The following is a 16,406-nucleotide window of genomic DNA, read 5'->3' as shown; positions in this document are numbered from 1 at the left end:
TCTCCTGTAAAAGCAAAGGAATACGCATAATTTGTTTTCTGAAAATCCACTTACGGGGATGTGTTAAAGGGAGTAAATGTTTAAAATGAGCATATATACAGTATATATAAAAAAACTTAACACGTTACAGACGCGAGAATTGGTATTTTTAATCTCTGTAGAAATAAAAGTAGTACGTATTGTTTTGTTTTCGAAAAAAAAAAAACACTTCAGTGGGAAGAGGGTGGCTGGTGGTTGAAAAGGACAAAAAAATGGGTTGAATTATTATATATGGATACTTATATCTCAAAACTGAGGATGTCATAGATATGAAAGTTGGTATTCGGAATCTCCTTTGAAAATAAACACGTATTTTTTTGTTTTTGGAAAATCTGCTTAAGGGGCGGTGAACACGAGTGACAAAGGGGGTGATTTTTAAAATGAGTATATCTCATAAACATAACGTTAAAGACGTGAAAACAGGAATTTGGGATCTCCTGGAAAAGTACAGGAACATGCGTAATTTGATTTCTAAAAATCCGCTTAAGGGGAAGTGTAAAAATGGGTATATTTTTATAATGAGCAATATACAGTAAATATCAAGAACTTAGCACTTTACAGACGTTAAAATTGGTATTTTAACCCCCTTTAGAAATAAAAGCAACACGTGTTTGTTTGTTTTCGAAAAAAAGCCATTTCAGTTCGGCGGGGGTGTAGAAAGGACTGAAAAAGGGGTTGAATTATTTTTACGCGGATACTTACATCTCAAAAACTGAAGATGTTACAGACATGATAATTGGTATTTCGAATCTCCTTTAAAAATAAACACGTAGGGTATTGTTTGTTTTATAAAAATCCGCGTAAGGGGGTGGGGTGGGTGAAGAAAAGGGAACTTAGTAGAATTATTTTTATGGGATACTTATACACCAATGATTGAAGATGTTACAGACGTGAAAACTGGTATTAGGAATCTCCTTTAAAAGTAAGGAAACGTGTATTTATTGTTTTCGGAAAAATCCTCTTAAGGGGGCGAAAAAGGTGAGAAAGGTTTTGAGTACCTTTCTGAGGATACTTATATCTCAAAAACTGAAGATGCTACAGTCATGAAAATTTTTATTCGAAATCTCCTTTAAAATATAGAAACACGTACTTTTTTCTTTTTGGAAAACCTACTTATGGGGGAGGGGGGTTTGAACAGGACTGACAAAGGGGTGAGTTTTTAAAATGAGATATCTCAAAAACATAACATGTTGCAGACGTGAAAATTGGTATTTTTAATCTCTTTTAAGTAAAAAGTAGCACATACCTTTTTGTTTTTGGAAAGATCATTTGGTGGGGGGGCTGAAAGAGGAGTTGAATTTTTTTATTAGGGCACTGGTATATCAAAATCTGAATATATTAGAGACGTGAAAATTGGTATTTGGAGTCTCCTTTAAAAATAGAGAAACACGTATTCATTGTTTTCGTAAAATCCACTTAAAGGGGTGTAAAAATACTGAATAGGGGTTGAATTGTTTTTATGGGGTTACTTATACCTAGAAAACTGAAGATGTTACAGACTAGAACATTTGTATTTGGAATCTTCTTTAAAAATAAAGAAATATTCTCTTGTTTTCGGAACATCCAATTAAAGGTGGGTAAATGAACTGAAAAATTAGTTTAATTCTTTGTATGAGGATACTTATATCTCAAAAACGTGGGATGTTGTGGACGTGAAAATTGGTAATTGGAATATCCTTTACAAATAAAGAAACACGATTTTTTTGTTGGTGGGGGGAGGGAATCAACTTAAGGGGTTGTTAAAGGAGTTGAATTTTTTATATGAGGATACAAATAGGAAGTGGTCTTAAAACAGTACACCGCTAAGGGGTTTTGACTGGGGGATGAGGAATGATGACAAACATATACGTTTATATGAAACTGTTTGAATTAAGAAATTGAAATATCAAATGATATAAAAGGTGTTAAATAACAAAAGGTTTGAAACAATTTTAACGCCTCAGAGTGTTAAATGGGGGGTTAAGATTCTGAAAAAAGTATATTAATTCGTTCCTCCGAAGCGGTTTAACGTACGAAGACAAAATTCCAAATAGCGGTATATATTTTAAATCCTAGATGTGAAATAGGAAATATTTTTAACGTTCCACCGCTGAAGTGTGAAAAGAGGTCAGCTCCGTAAACTAAATTATTCATCCCTCCAAAACCGTTTGGTGTACAAAGTTGTAATTTTACGAGAAGGGTCTTCTTTTATGTCCTAGGTGTAAAATACCGTATAGACCCTACTTCAAACCATTTCTTCCCTAAGAAGATTAGATGGTAGTTGACTCTCAAAAACATAATATCCATTCTTCCGAAACCATTTCAGGCACGAACATAACGTTTTTAATGAAGATGTTAGATATTAATAAATATTTCAAAACATTCACCCCTTAAAAAAATATTCATTCCTCCATTACTGTTCGACGTACAAAATCAAAATTTTAGGTTGGTCACTTTTGCGTCCTAAATGTTAAATCATTTAAAGTTTAAAACATTCACATTTTTCCGTACGATGTTCGAGTGAGTGGTTGATTGTAAAATAAATATTTCTCCAAAACCGTTTGACTTATGCATTGAGGATGTATTTTACAGGCTCAGCTGACAGTTGACTCTCCAAAATGTCAAACTTTGAATTATAACTTATCTTTTAAAGCCATAGCGAAGCACGGGTATCTTGCTAGTCTATATATATAAAATAACTTGTCCTGACTGACTGACTGACTGACTGACTGACTGACTGACTGACTGACTGACTGACAGATTCATCATCGCCGAGCCAAAACTACTGGACATAAAGAAATGAAATTTTGGGGATATATTCATATTAAGATGTAGGTGCTCGCTAAGAGAGGATTTTTGGATATTCCGTCGCTAAGGGGGTGAAAAAGGGGGTTAAAATTTTAAAATGAGTGTATCTATATCTCAAAACTTTAAAAGTTTACAGATGTAAAAATTGGTATTTAGAATCTTCTTTAAAAATAAGGAAACACGTACTTTTTTGTTTTCAGAAAATTCCAATAGGAGGGGTGAAAAAGGGTGAAAATGGGGGAAAATGGGTTGAATGCCTTTAATCAGGATATCGGTACTTATATCTCAGAAACTGAAGATATTATAGATCTGAAAATTGGTACTTTTGATCTCTTTTAAAAATAAAGAAACACGTATTTTTTTGTTTTTGGAAAATCCAATTAATGGGAGGGTGAAAAGGGGGTGAATTTTTAAAATGAGTGAATCTATATCTCCAAACTTTTAAAGTTTGCAGATGTAAAAATTAGTATTTAGAATCTTCATTAAAAATAAAGAAACATGTATTTTTTGTTTTCGGAAAATCGCAATAGGGGGAGTGAAAAGGGGTGAAAAAGGGGTTGAATGCCTTTAATGAGGCTACTTATATCTCAGAAACTGAAGATATTACAGACCTGAAAATTGGTGTTTGGGATCTCCTTTAAAAATAAAGAAACACGTATTTTTTTGTTTCTGGAAAACCCAATTAAGGGGGGGTGAAAAGGCGGTAATATTTTAAAATGAGTGTATCTATATCTCAAAACTTTTAAAGGTTATAGATGTAAAAATTGGTACTTAGAATCTCCTTTAAAAATAAAGATAGGCGTATGTTTTGTTTTCGGAAAATCTTAATAGGAAGGGTGGAAAAGGTTGAAAAAGTGGTCGAATGCATTTCATGAGTCTACTTATATTTCAGAACGTGAAGATATTACAGACCTGAAAATTGGTGTTTGGGATCTCCTTTAGAAATAAAGAAACACGTATTTTGTTTGTTTGTGGAAAATCCAATTAATAGGGGTTGGGGGAAATGGGGTGATTTTTTAAAATGAGTGTATCTATATCTCAAAACTTTTAAAGTTTACAGATGTAAAAATTGGTATTTAGAATCTCCTTTAAAAATAAAGAAACATCTATTCTTTTGTTTTCGGAAAATCCCAATAGGAAGGGTGTAAAAGGGTGAAAAATGGGTTGAATGCCTTTAATGAGGCTACTTATATTTCAGAACCTGAAGATATTACAGACCTGAAAATTGGTATTTTGGATCTACTTTAAAAGTAAAGAAACACGTATTTTTTCCTCATTTGGAAAATCCAAATATTGGGGGGTGAAAAGGGGGGTGAATTTTTAAAATGAGTGTGTCTACATCTTAAAACTTTAAAATTTACAGATGTAAAAATTGGTAGTTAGAATCTCCTCTAAAAATAAAGGAACACGTACTTTTTGTTTCCTGTAAATCCTAATAGGAAGGGTGTTAAAGGGTGAAAAATGGGTTGAATGCCTTTAATGAGGATACACATATCTCAGAAACGAAAGATATTACAGAACTGAAAATTTGTATGTGGGATCTCCTTTAAAAATAAAGAAACGCGTATTTTTTAGTTTTTGGAAAATCCAATTAATGGCGATTAAACAGGAGTGGCAAATTGGGGTGAATTTTTTGAAAGACTATATCAACAGAATATCTTGGAAACGTAAAATGTTACAGACTTAAAAAGTGGGTGTTTGGAGTCTCCTGTAAATGTAAAGAAACATAGGTGATTTGTTTTTGGAAACTCCACTTAAGTTGAACTCAAAAGGGGTGAAATTTTAAAATGAGTATTTTTACAGTATATCTAAAATACTTAACATGTTACAGAAGTGAAAAATGGTATTTTTTATCTCTATTAAACATAAAGAAACGTGCACTTTTAGTTTTCGCAAATACCACTTGGGTGGTGGTGGCGGTGGTGGTGGTGGTGGTGGTGGGGTAAAAATGACTGAAAATGGTATTGAATTCTTTTAATTAGGCTATTGATATCTCAAAAATGAAGATGTTACAGACGTGAAAATTGATATTTGCAATGTGCTTTAAAAGTAAAGAAACACGTATTCTCGGCAAATCCAATGAAGTGTGGGGGGGGGGGGGGGTGAAGGAATTGAAAAATTAATTGACTTAATTGTATGAGAATACATACATCTAATAAAAACTAAAGTTGTTACAGACGTGAAAATTCGTATTTGGATCTCCTTAAAAAAAAAGAAAAACGCGTTTTGGTGGGGAAACCATCTTGGAGGGCGGGAGTGTAAAGGAGTTGAATTCCTTTCGTGAGGACACATAAATCAACTAACTGAAGAAGTGAGAGTCGTGATAATTGGTACTTAGAAAATCCTTTACTATTAAAGAAACAAGTATTTTTTGCGGGAAAATTCACTTGGGGGGGGGGGGGAGTATTGTGAAATGAAGTGAAAAAAGTAAATTATTTTTATGGGGATACTTATATCTCAAAACTGAAGGTAATAGACGTGAACATTGGTGTTTGGAATCTCCCTTAAACATAAAGAAACAAGCATTATTTTAATTTCGTTTTATTGGGGGTGGGGGGTGGCGGTAAATAAACTTAACGGCTGTGGGGTGTAGAAGGAGGTGAGACCAATTGATTTTACTGTTATTAATGTACTTATAAGGATCCTCCGTTGCTCAGGCGGCAGCGCACCGGCTTCTCACAGCTGGGTTCCGTGGATCAAATCCCGGTCACTCCATGTGACATTCGTGCTGGACAAAACGGAGGTGGGACAGGTTTTTCTCCGGATACTCCGGTTTTCCCTGTCATCAGCCATTCCAGCAAGACATAATAGTAATAATAATAATAATAATAATAATAATAATAATAATAATAATAATAATAATAATAATAATAATAATAATAATAATAATAATAATCCGGATCGTCGTCAAATGTGCGGACCGCGCTGGAAACGGCTCCTGGACGGGTAATGACTAAGAATGCAGTCCGGCCGCGGGTTCAGTGCCGCCAAGGCACCCAGTATGACACCACGCCGGATCTCCTGAAGGATTTTATCCATATTAAAAATGATTATAGGAAAGGATGGCAAAGATTTACGGACCCAACTGACCGGGAGGAATACCTGAGCCTAGCCCGGGATGTACGAAATCGATTGCTGGAAAGGAAGATTGAAAAATGTGAGGAAACGTGCCGTAAAAAAAAAATAGAAAACCAGTCAGATCGGGAATTTTGGTGGATTCTCGCAGAAAACGAGTCAGATCGCGAATTTCGGCGGATTATATATATAAAACAATAAGTATTCAATTATAAATTTCAGTATAATACCGTAGCGAAGCACGGGTATCTTGCTAGTACTATATATATATGGAAGACATTGAAAAACCCTGTAACTCAGTAGAATAAAAATATTACGACAATTAATCGCTAGGTTATAACGAAGTTAAACGCAGTAAGCGAGCCCGGAAGACCGTGGTTTAGGTTTCCGGTAGGGAGATTGGGGTATTACTAAGCCACACCACTATTTTCAGAAATCGAAATAGTCGTACTCAACTTGCTACAAACACGAATTCTAGGGTAATCTCTGGGAATAAAGGAAGTCATGGATGATTACTATTTTTAATGGTATGGCATTGTTCTTAGTTACCTCATACGTAATACCGTGCCTAGCCGGGCAGGTAGGCCCTAAGGTGTGTTCGGTTCACCCGGAAGTATATGGGTTCGATTCCCTGTCAGGAGATCGAAAGGTTAAGAAACAAAATTTTCCATGTTTGGGGAGGCACAGGGTCGTGACGTTCATTCAGCTTACACCAAAAGTGAGTTGATTTCTGGGAAATAAGGCGGCCGGACATTGAACTAAACAAGATCTTTCGTGCTGTGTATGGAGATGGTTTGCCATTTTATTTCATTTCACGAAGTACCGACGAAATTTATTCTCAGGACTGGGCGTATCTGTGAAGATTTGTGATTCTGGGGACGGTTGATTTCACTCCTGATTGTCAGTCATTCTCTGCGTAGATTTGAAGGAAGGAACAAAGCAGGAACAAAGTTTTACGTGACTTTTATTCTTAAGTTCGGTTTTAGGAGGAACAGAACACAATGGAAGGGGTCTTCTGTTTCTAAAATCTCTCCAACTACAGCGGCTTAAAAAATAAGCTGCTGACAAAACCACAAAACTACATCTTTCCTCGTAAAGATTCTGATTTTGTAGGTCACAATTTACAATATGATGTATTCATTCAGGAGCTGTACCGATATCTGGCTCTGGCTATGTCGTGTACATCAGCTTTGGATATACAATGGTTGTTATTGTATGACCGTGCAAAACTCTGTCGGTCCAGCAATTTCGTACTAAATACAAAGTGGCAACTGTTCCAAGTCCTCGATATTCTATTGATATATCACAGTGAGATTTCTTCATCTTTTCCCGAGTGAAAATAATACTCTAAGCATCAAAGTACACAGTGCCCAGCAAATCTGTTGACCAAGATCACTGATAACATTTGCGCGATTTGAGCCACATAGCTATCAGCTTGCGTTCGAGAGACAGTGAGTTCGAACCCCACTGTCAGCAGCTCTGAAGATGGTTTTCCGTGGTTTCTCATTTACACACCAGACTGTGCCTTATTTAAGGCTATGGTCACTTCCTTTCCACCCCCAGCCCTGTCCTATTCCATCGGCGCCGTATCGCCAAAAGACCTGTATCGATGCGACGTAAAGCAAATTAAAAATAAATCCAGCCCTCCCAATTTGGAAAGGTAAAGGCGATGTCTGCCAACCTTCCTGCTCTCGTCCGATCCACCTACTATGTCACACAATGAGAATTTTCGAGCATGTCTCAGGGACATCGGTCAAGTTTCATCAAACCAATGTGGTTTCGTGAAGGGAAAAGGGACTACTATATATACAGTATAAGCTGTATATTCTGCACGCCTTCTAATGGAACGCTACTGACCGAGTGCCTCATGATCTCATTTGGCGCGCACTCAGATTTCAGTGGGCCCGAAATTTACGTTTATTAGGTCCACCTCCTACAGAGAAACGTTACGTGCTCCGTCCGATACGACGGGCACAGTGGAATATTATGACAGCCACGTTAATGTCCACTAACACTTGGCCTTTTCTCCACCATTGTTAATTAAAGAGCTGCAGACACCATCTCATTGGACAATGACTTTTATTGATGATATCATGGTCATCCTTCCTGTGAACTTTGTGATCTTGCGGCTTGTAGGCCCCAATGAAGCAAGTGGCTGAGCCGTAGGTGCAACCATATCGAATGGGTATCTGTGGAGAGACCAGACTAGGAAATGGTCCATCGAAAGAGGGGTAGCAGCCTTTTGTGAGTTTCGAAGGTATTACATACTATCCACTTCATTCCGTATCGATATTGTAATCGAGATAACAATTAAAAGTATCGATCAGGTGGAACCGTTTACTTAATTGTTATCTCGAGTTTCGAAGGTGGCAGTCTGGTTGATTTACTGATATGGCCTTCTGATATTTAATATAGCTTAGCTTCGTTGATACTGCAACACGGCTGAAGGCAACGGGGAATTACAGCCGTAACTTACTCCCGAGGACATGCATATGAATATGATGGCTTCCTCCCTGGGTAACATATCTCGGAGGTAAAATAGTCCTCCTTTCGATCTCCGGGATGGGACTATATGAGGAGGGGATAGGAAGATGAATACTGACATTCTACGAGTTGGAGCATAGAATATTAGAAGTATGAATAGTAGTGATAGGTTAGAGAAGACGAAAAGGGAAATGGAAAAATTAACATTAGATGTAGTTGGTATCCACACGGCACCTCGTCATCTGCAGGCCTTCGGGCTGAGCAGCGGTCGCTTGGTAGGCCAAGGCCCTTCAAGGGCTGTAGTGCCATGGGGTTTGGGTTTGGTTTGTAGTTGGTATAAGTGCACGTTGGTAAGAAGAGCATGATTTTTGGTCAGTTGACTATAGAACTTTCAACAAAAAGTAAAACAGGGAAAATGCAGGAGTTGGTTTAATAATGAATAGGTCCGAAACCCATAGGACAGCGGGTAACCTATTATGACCGGCATAGTGAACGGATTATTATTGTCAAGGTAGACACCAGGCCAATGCACCCACAATATTGCAGGTCTATACGCCTAATAGTTCAGCAGATGAAGAAGAATTGGAAATAATATATGACAGATAGAAGTAGCTGCCTCTGTGGATCAGCGGTAGAGTGTCGGCCTCCGGATCCCAAGATAGCGGATTCAAACCCGGCAGAGTTAGTCGGATTTTTGAAGGGCGGAAAAAAGTCCATTCGACACTCCATGTCGTACGATGTCGGCATGTAAAAGATCTCTGGTGACACATTTGGTGTTTACCCGACAAAATTCATTAAATCTCAGCCATAGACGCCCAAGAGAGTTTCGGTTTACTCGGTCTGCCATCTAGTGGGCCTAGAGTAAAACGGAACGTCGAAATTGACGAGCAGACAGCCAGATGGCGTCAAATTGAAATGTCTGCACACGGTAGATGAGGCCATACGATTATTATTATTATTTTACAGATAGAAGACTTAAAACAATATGTAAAAGTAGACGAGAATCTAAACGTAACGGGAGACTGGAATGCAGTTGTAGGCCGAGGAAGAGAAGGTAATGTAGTAGGAGAACTAGGGATGAGACAAAGGAGTGAAAGAGGAAGTCGGCTGGTAGAATTCTGCATCGATCATCATTTAGTACTTTCTAATACTTGGTTGAAGCATCAGAAATTACACCTGTATACGTAGAAAAGGCCTGGAGACACTTGGTGGTAGCAAATAGACCTCATGATATTTACGCAAAGATTCAAAAACCAGACGTTGATGTGCAATACATTACCAGGAGCAGACGTGGACTTCGATCACAATTAGAATGAAGTTGAAGAAATTGAAAAAATGAAGGAATGAAAGAATTGAAGGATTAATTCAAGGACAAAGTGAAAAAATTAAAGGAAGCACAATATATCAAGAGTGGGTAGTCGTGAAGAATAAAATCAGTACGACTGCTGAATAAATGTTGGGAAGAAGGGCAAGATCAAGTAGCAACCAGCGGATAACTCAGGAAATACGAGACCTGATTAAAGAACGGTGAAAATAAAAGAAAAACATCAGAAGGACAGAAAAGAATATAGGCATTTAAGGAATGTAGAAAGTGCAGGACGGGTAAAGAAGAATGGCTGAAAGTGAAGAGCAAGGAGTTGAATGTTGTACGGTTGTGGGAATGATAAGTGCTGCGTATAGGAAAATAGAGAAAACGTTTGGAGATAGGAAACTATGTGTGTGAATATTAAGAGCTCAGATGAAAAACCACTTCAATGAAAAAAAGACAAGCCAGAGAGATGGCAGGAACTTATTCAACAATTGTATCAGGAGAAATAAGTAGTTAATACGGTTCTGCAACAAGAGGAGCCTGTTGATGGTGATTAAATTCTGGACACCCAGTTTTGAGGTCAGAATTCGACAGAGCATTGAGGGACCTAAATATGAATTAGGCACCTGGAATGGATGACATGACCTCAGAATTACGACTGCCTTAGGAGAAAATGGCGACATTATTCCAGTTAGCTAGTAAGATGTCTGATACATGATAAGTGCCATCCGATTTTCGGTAGAGTGTTAATATACCTATTCTCAAGAAAGCCGGTGCTGACAAGTGTGAAAACTGCCGCACCATTACTTTAGTATCTCACGCCTTCAAATTGTAACACATATTACTTACGGAAGAATAGAAAGACAAGGTAAAGAATAGTTAGGAAAAAATCAATTTGGATTAATATAGAAAATAAAGATAAATGAAAGTTTTGGTTATATCATTAATAACACCACATAAACAAAATAAACGGCGTCGAGTTTATAACTAACATGAAAGAACCAATTTGTTGTTATGTTATGGGTTATTGGGTTCACGCATGGAGTTACGAACAATTAGCACGCACCCGTAAATGAAATGTTCGTCAAAACATAATTTTAATTAACCACCACTTAGTTCATACTTTGTTGAAACATGTTGAACAACTCTCATACAAAATCCTATTGAAATTGTGCAGTTAAAAATAATTGACCTATTATTAAAGCAACGATTATCTCAAAATAAACTGCATGTGAGATATTGGGTTCATGCGTGGAGCCACAGAATGAATAAACTCAATATACCAGTACATACACAATAGTTATTAAGATAACCACAGAGAGTTCACACGGAGGCTTAACACTACTGTTTCAGGTGTCTAAATGAAATAACAACCATACATACTCTGTTATGATAATTTGCTACTCCGTGTTGAATATCTCAGCCAGATACGTGCGAATCCGGTGTGACTTCAAAATGAACATACAAACTTGCTCACCTGTCATAAATAAGCAAAAGGAATATTAACACCAGGTCGACTTATGTAAAACTGCTTTATTCTTGTTACCGAGCGCGAAAGTATTCAAGAATTGTGTCTACCTGTATTTATTAGACGTTTATTAAAATCTGAGCATTGCGAGTGTTCCGTATTATTAAGCATATAACATAGCACTTCTTCCTCAAAACGCTTATGAAATTCGCTTCACTCGACTGCTTCAAGAGACACATAAGGACTGCATCTGCCACCTTTCATTATATGCAGCGTACATGGAACTCCTAAAATATATGTGATATAGAGAGAACATGAAATGAAATACATTGTATATGAAACACTAAACAATTCAAGTGAATACATTACAATTCCAGTCTTGTATAATGTTTGGTTGTCGCGTAATAATTGACAATTTTAGTGGATCAAATTTTGGCGCATTACAGATACAATTAAGAAAGACAAAATAATATGCTAATCATTTCTTGTGATACTGAGTAACGTGCTCTGCTCATTGTGTGCAATGTCCGTCTCTAAAGCGTAGTTAGTGCTATTAGCTACCGCCCTCAGAGGCCCGGTTTCGATTCCCGGTACTTCCAGTGATTTAAGAATGGCAGGAGGGCTGGTATATAATTCAAATGGTTCATGCAGCGAACCTCCATTGAGCATGTGCCCGAAAAGAGCTGCACCACGTCGGGATGAAGGCACGAGTGTGTGTGTGCAATACATCTTCATTGAATTATGCCAAGGCAAAGGACAGGGTTGGCAACAATTTGTATGTCTCGAGTACAGCAAATTGGCCACCGACGTATTCTAGGAATTCGTGGTGGTTTAGTACCTTCTTGTGTCTAGTGAGACGTCGGAGGTTAAAGATTTCTTGACGAGAGACTATACATATTCTCTGAGGGTTTTTTGATCTGATATATATATATATATATAGGAAATATACTATAGCCTCGGTTCAAATCATAGCAAATGTATGTAGAATTTTCGAAAGTAAAATTCATGTGCTTGTAGTCATGTCCCATGATTAATTATCATAAAATAAACAGTCGCATAAATCTGCTTTTTAGCTCCTAATTGCGGAAGCGTGCATATCAGGAAATAAGGAGTGGATAATGTAGTTCGAATTTCATGATTTCGATGTCAAAGTCTCTGTTTTCGAGTTTCTTTTTCTTTGGAATGACATATCCATCTCCTAGAGCTCTGTGGATCGACTTATGGCTTCATGAACATGAATTGAAATATATTGTATATTAAACACTAAATAATTCAAGTGAATACATTACAATTCCAGTCTTGTTTTATAATGTTTGGTTGTCGCGTAAGAATTGACAGTTTTAGTGGATCAAAGTTTGGCGCATTACAGGTATAATTAAGATAGCCACAATAATCGGTATTTTTCCGATAAATACCAATTGTGTCACCAGACATCGAACGACATGGTGTGTCGGCTGGACTTCTTCCCTCTAGTCAAAGATCTGAATACCTCTGGCAAGTTTCCACCCGTGGTCTTGGTATCAGAAGACCTATATTCTACCACTGATCCACGGGGGGACTCCATAGGTAAGGCTGGTGGAGGAAGAGCTTAGAGCTACTAATACGATCACCAAGATCTAGGAGTTATTTATACGAAAAGAAACTCGGAATCAGTGACATTTACTTTGAAACTATTCGTATTAGAGAGGTCATTTTCAAAAATCTGATTTTCTCACTATAAGTAATTGAATGCTAGAAAATCAAAATCGTTCAGTTTAATATAACCTAATTTTGAAATCAGTCTTGGAACATACAGTTTTATGAGAAAAACTAAACCATGTGGAGTGATTTTTCACTTTAAAATTACATTACATTGGCCACGATTTGGGTCGAGCTCACTTTAGTGAAGAGCCATTGATGATATTGTCTTGCTCTCAGGTGAAGGTATTGAGTCTGGTGGTGAAGGTAATGACGAATATGAAGAGGGATAGGTGAGACGTGATGAGAAGATTGGAATATCTCTAATCATGCTCAAATTATGACAACATTAATCATGTTTCAAGCGTGAACATTGATCTCAAACTCAAGTCTCCTCGTTGTCTCAAGGATGAGAATGCTGATATCAAAGCACCACAAACGTGGAAACAACCTGTTCCTATCTTAAAATAACAGATCTTAGAAAAGCGATTGGCACAAACATTTCTTTGCTACTGTATGGAATAAAGGTTAGAAATTACAGTATAATCAGTGTGGTCCCATTTCGAAGGGTGAAAGAATGTGCATTCTGCACTTCATGTCATAGGAATGACGTTGGTATCGATGACACATTTCGTGTTTACCCGAAATATTTAATAAAAGCTAAGCAGTAGGTCGCCCAATAGAATTTCGTCTTCTCTGCCTTCTGGGAGTAACGGAGGTCCACTTTCATTTGACAAGCTAGGAACTCCTTGGTAACAGTGCACGGAATGGAATTCGATGGGGCTATTCGTATAAGAAGAAATAGGATGCAGGAAACAGAATGCCACAAGGTGTTCTTTACCGGTGTTCGGTGATTCATAATCTCTCTGACTATCCGTTTTTACATTAATGTGAAGCGGGGTTCAGCTAATCAGGGACGATCTCTAATAAAAGAATGTGAAAGGTAATCACATACGGTAAAGTGTCATTTTCCGTATCCTTTTCTGTGCGGTAGGAAAGTACTTACGTCATAGTATGAAATAAAATTACTTTATTCTTTCCCAATGTCTGAGATGTGGGTGAGGTAAGGAGTGTCTTATCACGTTACACTCCACGTGATGTTGAATTTTACTCACTGAGATGTCCGAGAGGTGGGATAATCACTCCCGAAGCTGAAATTGCATCTTCATTGACTCTTACAACTTGGGACGAAGTTCGAGATGAACGAAACCTTGTAACTTCCATAACGTTAGTAAAGGGCTTCGATCCGGAGAGAGTTGTTACAGGAAACTTATATTGGTGATATTGAGACACTAAACTGAAATTGGGAGAAGTTTTAAGGAATTGATGGAACTCTGTTATTCCACTGCGATCTATTTATCCTCTCAGTTTCTTATTGAAGACAATATGAAGTTATATTCGTGAGTAATGCGTATTATCAATCCTTCAGCTCATTATCGCTTTTATGAATACTTGATCAGAGAGCATCTTAACCAGCCGATACAAGGTGTGAGATAATTTACAACATCGATTTGTGTGCCTCTCGGAAGAATTTCATGAAACAACGTATAATTCACACTCGTTTCAATAACTTCTTTTTTGAATACTTGGGCTCAACAGTACATCGTTACGGAGGGTTACCATTCCTAACGCGAGTCCTGTGTGGATGTATGTTCTCGCTGTTGCGTGTATCTGTGGTGCTTGATATTATGATGCGTTTGTGTGTGTCCCAAACAGAGAGGTTTGTATTAAGATGCACACAGAAACTCAGTCCCCGAGGAGTTAACTTTTTTTTTTTGCTAGGGGCTTTACGTCGCACCGACACAGATAGATCTTATGGCAACGATGGGATAGGAAATGCCTAGGAGTTGGAAGGAAGCGGCCGTGGCCTTAATTAAGGTACAGCCCCAGCATTTGCCTGGTGTGAAAATGGGAAACCACGGAAAACCATTTTCAGGGCTGCCGATAGTGGGATTCGAACCTACTATCTCCTGGATGCAAGCTCACAGCCGCGCGCCTCTACGCGCACGGCCAACTCGCCCGGTAAAGAGGAGTTAACTAGACGCGACTGAAACCTGGGTCACTCTGAACCGAAAGATTCAATTCAGACAAGGATCTGGACTTCGAAAGCGTTGTTAAACATTAATAAGGAATTATTGAAAATGATTGATGAGTGGTGGACAGCACTGCAAACTTAGAGTGGCATGTATGTATTGGTGAGTGAGAAGAGACTAGACTATATGACGCAAACTAAAGCTAGAAAGTTAGTGTTAATATACAGTAATTAATGCCAAATTTATTTACTTGTGTATTTTCAACCTATCCAAGTAGAACTTTGAATATATTTCACGCCCACTGATGTAAAATTAAATTACTTGTATGGTTTGAATAAGATTCACTATTTTTGCTGAAATTATTATTTTTCTACGCTATTAGTTCAGTTACATATTTCATTTGTCTTCAGAACATAATGAAAATGCTTATATTATCCACTCAGCAATATTTGAAGTATAGGTACATATCAGATTGAAGATATCAACCCTAAACACAGCAGTTCAGTATGGATATACACACACAGAAACACTGAATTATAAACCAATTATCGCAGTCTGTTAAGATAATGCTACTGACGTAAAGAAAGACCTTTCTTTTTTCAAATTCATGTAAACCACAGCCTTCTGTGTCTGTCAGTTTAACTAGTATAACGTCAATAATTGAGGCACTGAGATAAAAAACGATAGGGGTAGACTAAGGTACGAATATGACAAGCAGATTAGAGCAGATGTAGTATGTAGCAGTTATGTAGAAATGAAAAGGTTAGCACATGACAGGGTGGCATGGAGATTTGCACCAAATCAGTCTATGGACTAATGACTCAAATAACAATAACTATCGCAATAATACCCTGACATTACAGTGATGCAGGACACAGCAATCTAACTGAGGGCCACACCAATCTCTGCTTAACCTGATTGGGTACAAAGCTAACTTTCAGCTTGATTACCTTTCGCGTGACTCCGAAGTTGACGTATATTCATGAAAGAAAATAACTGTTTATGCCTTCTGATAACACGGATTAATTATAGGCCTATGGAAAGTCCGTTATGAAAGACGCGGTTAAGGATTATTCAAATATTTATCGAAACACAACTTTTGAATTATTATAATAAATGTTTTCACTACTCGGAAAAACCATGAACAATGAAGAGTATCCAGAAAACACTGTAAGTTCCCATTAGTAGTATAGGCACTTCGATCGTACACGTGAGGAGATTCTTTCTTAACCGAGCTCGATAGCTGCAGTCGCTTAAGTGCGGCCAGTATCCAGTATTCGGGAGATAGTAGGTTCGAATCCCACTGTCGGCAGCCCTGAAAATGGTTTTCCGTGGTTTCCCATTTTCACACCAGGCAAATGCTGGGGCTGTACCTTAATTAAGGCCACGGCCGCTTCCTTCCAACTCCTAGCCCTTCCCTATCCCATCGTCGCCATAAGACCTATCTGTGTCGGTGCGACGTAAAGCAACTAGCAAAAAAAAAGAATTCTTTTGCGTTGGAAAATTTCTTTGCAATAAAATAACCACGAGGCAT

This window comes from Anabrus simplex, chromosome 1 (assembly GCF_040414725.1).
Source record: "Anabrus simplex isolate iqAnaSimp1 chromosome 1, ASM4041472v1, whole genome shotgun sequence".
NCBI lineage: Eukaryota > Metazoa > Arthropoda > Insecta > Orthoptera > Tettigoniidae > Anabrus > Anabrus simplex.
The sequence above is the reverse complement of the archived record's forward strand: the minus strand, read 5'-3'. Positions refer to the sequence as shown.